Source organism: Carassius gibelio, chromosome A4 (genome assembly GCF_023724105.1).
Source record: "Carassius gibelio isolate Cgi1373 ecotype wild population from Czech Republic chromosome A4, carGib1.2-hapl.c, whole genome shotgun sequence".
In the NCBI taxonomy this organism is placed as follows: domain Eukaryota; kingdom Metazoa; phylum Chordata; class Actinopteri; order Cypriniformes; family Cyprinidae; genus Carassius; species Carassius gibelio.
In genome coordinates, this window is record NC_068374.1 from 18998706 (window position 1) to 19005152 (window position 6447).

The 6447-nt window shown below is 34.8% G+C and overlaps 1 long non-coding RNA gene across 1 annotated transcript; it reads right to left on the minus strand.

Moving 5' to 3' along the window:
- Positions 1 to 2330: 2330 nt before the first annotated feature.
- LOC127972501 (uncharacterized) lies at positions 2331 to 6007 on the minus strand. The gene is made up of 4 exons (XR_008157107.1): positions 5528 to 6007; positions 5333 to 5409; positions 5122 to 5216; positions 2331 to 3835 (listed from the first exon to the last, which is right to left on the minus strand). It is a non-coding gene; the product is annotated as an uncharacterized LOC127972501 (long non-coding RNA).
- Between the last annotated feature and the right edge of the window lie 440 nt (positions 6008 to 6447).

Below are 6447 nucleotides of genomic sequence, written 5' to 3' on the forward strand. Positions count from 1 at the left end.
AGTTACAATGATAACATCTCAGGTTACATATGTAACCATGGTTCCCTGAGGGAATGAAATGCAGCTTGAGTTCCTGAAAGGGAACTACACAGATGAATGATAGTTAGAATCAATATCAGAATGATTTTTTAAAAACAATGAATGATTACATTTTTTCACAGCCAATCCAAATCCACCCAGTCTTGCATAACCAGGCCTTCAGATTTATGGAAGAAGACTGTATGTTTACTGTATGTTCATGATGTCGTTGCAACGAATCACAGTTCGTTTTGTTCAGTGTCATGTTTAGGGGCATGAAAATGTAAACTCAGTGCGTCCCTGTAGGTTCAGATGATGCATGTTTTATAATAAAACATCTATTAAAAGGTTTCAGACGACAGAATTTTGCCCAGATGTGACCAAGAAATGCCCAAGAAAAGGATTTTGGGAGGCACTGGACTCGGGTTCTTCCAATCCAATTCTTTGCAATCAAACTTGGAGGGAGAATAGTTTTAGGATCCTCAGAGGACTTGTTGGATGAGTGGATTCTTAACAGAGCATCTGCCTTTGCATTCTTGGAACCTGGAAAATAGGAGATTTGTAAGTCAAATTAAATCAAGAAGAGTGCCCAACGGGCCTGGCGAGGATTGAGATGTTTAGCTTCAAACAAGAAACTGCTAGACTTATCTTTCAGGAAAAGGCGGGACATGGATGGAATCTCGGGGCCAAAAGTTTCAATTCGATATCCAAATTTACATTCAATATTCCACTCTTATTAAGCACTGAAATTACACAAAGTTATTATGTGAACAAAAATTATATGATTTTATACATATTTAGTGGATGCACTTTTCCTGTGGCATGCTGTTTTAATGACAGTGAGGAGTGCTATACACTGTAAAAAGTTTAACTATTATTTACTCAATTTTTTTGGTGAAACATTTTTACACTCAAAAAAATTGAGTAAATTTTAAAGCTGTTAAATCAATGAAATATACTGTTTAAATTGAGTAATTGTCAGTAAAAAAATTAAGTAAATCTGAATAACTGAATTACTTTATATGAGAAATAAAATTAATTAGATATAATCAAAATTATAAAACACCACAACTGTAATTCTATGTAAAATAAACAAAAAATATTGAGTAGATATAATTGAAATATTGGATGAAATTTAACCAAAAAAATGTGCTACGTTTACTACATGTAAAAGTGAATTTAACTTAATATTGGACTATAAATTATCAAAATGTTGCATTCACTTTTTTTTTTACACTATTTACCCTTTATAATTAATATAATAAAACCGAATAAAGAAAGAAACAAATTTTTTTATTGAAAATTTATTTGTCAATTAAACATAAGACAAAGTCTAAAATCAACCTTTGAAACATCTTATCCATTTTAATATTCCAGTAAATTGCAAAAATTAAAACTGTAAAGTAGCCATAAGGGAAATGATTAAACCTTATGAAACATTTCATCCATCTTAGTATTCAAGTAGATTACATGTAAAATACGATAGCCATAAGAGAAATGACATCTTACTTTGTTCCTGGTGCATACCAGCCATTTGCAGTCACACTCAACACTTACATCAATATTAAAGGGATAGTTCACCCAAAAAGATGATGTTGTCATAATGTACTCGCCCCCCCCAACCCCCCGGGTTGTCCCAAATCTGTACGAATTTCTTTCTTGTGTTGAACACAAAATATATTTTAATGAATGTTGGTTAACAGATAGTTGAAAGTTGCCATTGACTTCCATGGTAGGAAAAAAAAAAGTATACTATGCAAAGTCAATGGCAACCTTTAACTGCGTTAACCAACACTCTTTAATACTTTGCTGAATGTCACGTCACTTCACTTAAAATATCTTTTGTGTTCAACAGAAGAAAGAAACTCGTACAGGTTTGGGACAAATTGAGGGAGAGTAAATTATGACAACATCATCTTTTGAGTGAACTATCCCTTCAACAGAATTAATCAGATAACAGAAACACTTCCATCAGGAATACCCATTCTGTGGGATGATCATGAACCACTACTATGCAAGAAGATAATTTTTTAACCTCTGAACATTAACAGAGTTTTGGAGGATCCAGCTCAAGAAACAGTTTTTGGAACAACTCAAGTGAGTACAGGTCTTTCTCAAAAAATTTGCATATTGTGATGAAGTTCATTATTTTCCGTAATGTAATGATAAAAATTAAACTTTCATATATTTTAGATTCATTGCACACCAACTGAAATATTTCAGGTCTTTTATTGTTTTAATACTGATGATTTTGGCATACAGCTCATGAAAACCCAAAATTCCTATCTCAAAAAATTAGCATATCATGAAAAGGCTCTCTAAACAAGCTATTAACCTAATCATCTGAATCAGCTAATTAACTCTAAACACTTGCAAAAAATTCCTGAGGCTTTTAAAAACTCCCAGCCTGGTTCATTACTCAAAACGGCAATCATGGGTAAGACTGCCGACCTGACTGCTGTCCAGAAGGCCATCATTGACACCCTCAAGCGAGAGGGTAAGACACAGAAAGAAATTTCTGAACGAATAGGCTGTTACCAGAGTGCTGTATCAAGGCACCTCAGTGGGAAGTCTGTAGGAAGGAAAAAGTGTGGCAAAAAACGCTGCACAACGAGAAGCAGTGACCGGACCCTGAGGAAGATTGTGGAGAAGGACTGATTCCAGACCTTGGGGGACCTGCGGAAGCAGTGGACTGAGTCTGGAGTAGAAACATCCAGAGCCACCGTGCACAGGCGTGTGCAGGAAATGGGCTACAGAGAAGCAGCACTGGACTGTTGCTCAGTGGTCCTAAGTACTTTTTTTGGATGAAAGCCAATTTTGCATGTCATTCGGAAATCAAGGTGCCAGAGTCTGGAGGAAGACTGGGGAGAAGGAAATTCCAAAATGCCTGAAATCCAGTGTCAAGTACCCACAGTCAGTGATGGTCTGGGGTGCCATGTCAGCTGCTGGTATTGGTCCACTGTGTTTTATCAAGGGCAGGGTCAGTGCAGCTAGTTATCAGTAGATTTTGGAGCACTTCATGCTTCCATCTGCTGAAAAGCTTTATGGAGATGATTTCGTTTTTTAGCACGACCTGGCACCTGCTTACAGTGCCAAAACCACTGGTAAATGGTTTACTGACCATGGTATTACTGTGCTCAATTGGCCTGCCAACTCTCCTGACCTGAACCCCATAGTGAATCTGTGGGATATTGTGAAGAGAAAGTTGAGAGACGCAAGATCCAACACTCTGGATGAGCTTAAGGCCGCTATCAAGGCATCCTGGGCCTCCATAACACCTCAGCAGTGCCACAGGCTGATTGCCTCCATGCCACGCCACACTGAAGCAGTCATTTCTGCAGGATTCCCGACCAAGTATTAAGTGCATAACTGAACATAATTATTTGAAGGTTGACTTTTTTTTGTATTAAAAACACCTTTCTTTTATTGGTCAGATGAAATAAGCTAATTTTTTGAGATAGGAGTTTGGGGTTTTCATGAGCTGTATGCCAAAAGCATCAGTATTTAAACAATAAAAGACCTGAAATATTTCAGTTGGTGTGCAATGAATCTAAAATATATGAAAGTTTAATTTTTATCATTACATCAAGGAAAATAATGAACTTTATCACAATATGCTAATTTTTGGAGAAGGACCTGTATTTGTGGGTCTTGGGATATCTCAAATCCAATGTGACTCCCAAAAGATGGCAGCAGGCTCTGCTGTGATTCCCAAGATTACATCGCTGACTGCCCCATCATTGTCCCGAAGGATGTAGATTTTTATGACCTCCTCTGCCAACTCTGCTTGTACGAAGATGGGTAGATCAGCTGAACCCTACAGGCAAATTTTAAAGATAACTGGTTAGAGCTAACATTCAAACCTGAATGTTACAAGAAAGTGACAAATACACAAAACAAATAGCACCTGAAGAAGCAAACATTCTGTTGGACCATATGATAGGTAAAATCTCAAACAAAGTTTACTAGGGGGAGGAGTTGCAAAAATTAACAGCATTCTTCTTAACAACAAGACAGGTTAATTTTCTACATAGGGACATTTATTTTTAACAATAACCCTAAAAGAAAAATGAAAAGAGACCAACTGCGAGCTTCTATGCTGTAAATCAATGCTATAGGCTTTTATTGAGGAAATAATGTAAGTTGCTTTGGAAAAAAGCGTCTGCCAAATGCATAAATGTAAACATATTAACTGACTAAAAATACAACAGTTTATTTTATCTAAAATGTACAGTTATATTTTATTTTTTCCACTAAAACAATTTAGTATTTGACTAACAAATTGTTCATTTATAATACACATAATATATTTGTGAAATTTCTATCAAACTATTTAAGGATGGAAAATTAAACTGATCTGTTTCAGGGAACAAAAATATTACTTAATTCAAATCAAAATGAATATATTTAAACACACTCTTAAGAAATTTAGTAAGTTCACTCAATTAAAACAACGTACCCCTCACCCAGCCTCGGCTGTCCTTCAATACCCACCAGGTCTGGATTTGTTACATTAAAAAGCTTAATGTTTTCAAACTTTTTACCGATATTGTATGTCATAAGTTTCAGTGTACTAGAATGATTTTACAACGGAGCATATAGTGGGAGCTGATTAAAACGCACCAGTCTATGTTATGTCCACGCCATTTTAAATACTTTTGCATGGAGTATTTGTAGTGGTGATTTAAGAGCTCATACCTGAGTTCATGTAGTAATTATGATGTTTTACAAAAACGTGACAGCTTTTTACAAGACAGAATGTTGTCATTTGAAAGTTCATAAATGATGTGTTCCCTTTTGACAAGCCACTGACCCCAAAGGGGAACCTGTACAAAATCGTTTTCCATTGGGCATGTATAGTTGCTGGACCACGGTTACACTTATCGTTAGACTTTCAAATGGCGGTTGAAATAAACGGTGATCCAAATAGTACGAACGTTAACCCACTCCAAAAAAAAAAAAAAACTAACATACATATGGCTGCCCCACTAACTAACTTAGAAAACTACACTGTTATGTACACGTACACACGGTCAATGTTTAATCAACTTTTGAATACATTATTGCAAATATACATAGTTATAAAATGACTACGTTACTTACAGGAAATTCGAGTGATGCTGTTCACGTCGTAGCTGAGAAAAGCAGTCCTTCAGTGACAGGTGCCTCTTGCTTGAGCCGCGAAACTTGTTAAACTTCTTAAGATGACGCAAAATACAAACACAATTGTTAGGAAATCCTTAATAATTAACTTCTGAATTAAACATTACAAACATAATTAGTATTAACTAGCTGGATAAATTACATAACGTACCACAATATGAGAGGAGTGCGGGCCTTGCCGTTGCTGAGGAAAGCCGTCCTTCAGGTGACTTCGATTAAGCTACGAAACTTGTTGAATATGACGTAAAATACAAAGACAATTGTTAGGAAATAATTATTAATAATTATTAACTTTTTAATAAAGTGTTACAAACGTAAGTAGGATTAGCTGACTAACGTTACTTACCAGGAGTTGTGAGGTGTATGGCTAGTCGACGTCGCTGCTGAGGAAAGCAGATTTTTTTTTTTTTCCTGCGGAGCTGCACACGTGATCACTTTAGCCGCGAAATTTACTCAATTTATTTAAACTTTCATTTATTAAGCTGGAACTTTATTTAGGAAAATTGGTAGGAAATACTTAATAATTTTAGTTTCTAAAACAGATCAGTACAAGTAAATAATTATCAAATATTTCTATTAGAATTCACCAGAAATATTGAAGGTATATTAAAAATATAATTAGTTAGTTAAATACTTATTTATTTTCATTACATAAACTTAAATAATATATGTACATTTTAGAGAAATTATTTGTTGGATTTTTAATTATTATTTTTAATCTGACCCACTCAAAATATCACTTAAATGATTTCAAAAGATTTTATTAAGTTAATATAGCTCTTTATTTTTGTGAAATTTACTAAGCCACTGAATTATTTTTTACAGTGTAGGTGCACAATAATTCATCTTTAAACTAAACTGCAGATCTCATGTAATGAGAAATATTTTATTGAGAACAATGATCAATGATGCACACTTACTTCGATATTATGGCAGACACTGCTGGATTCAGTGGCTGAACAGTCCATTGTCCGGTTTGAATAGTTCCAATGATTATAGTTTACTGGTGGTTGATTTCAGGTGATGATTTCATGTGTATTTGGAGGATACAACTTGAAGAAAATGGTAATTTGCATGTTTTCTTTTTAAAATAGTCTACTTTGTCAGTGGTGCGCCGAGTCAGACAATTCTATTTATACTGCAATAAATAAAGGCTAAAAATAGCTAAAGGATTTTCACCTTAACAGCAAAATGTTTATTTGAATAGTTTAAAAAAATTTAAATACTATTTGGCCAGAAAAAAGGAATGAGATCAACTCTATTCTA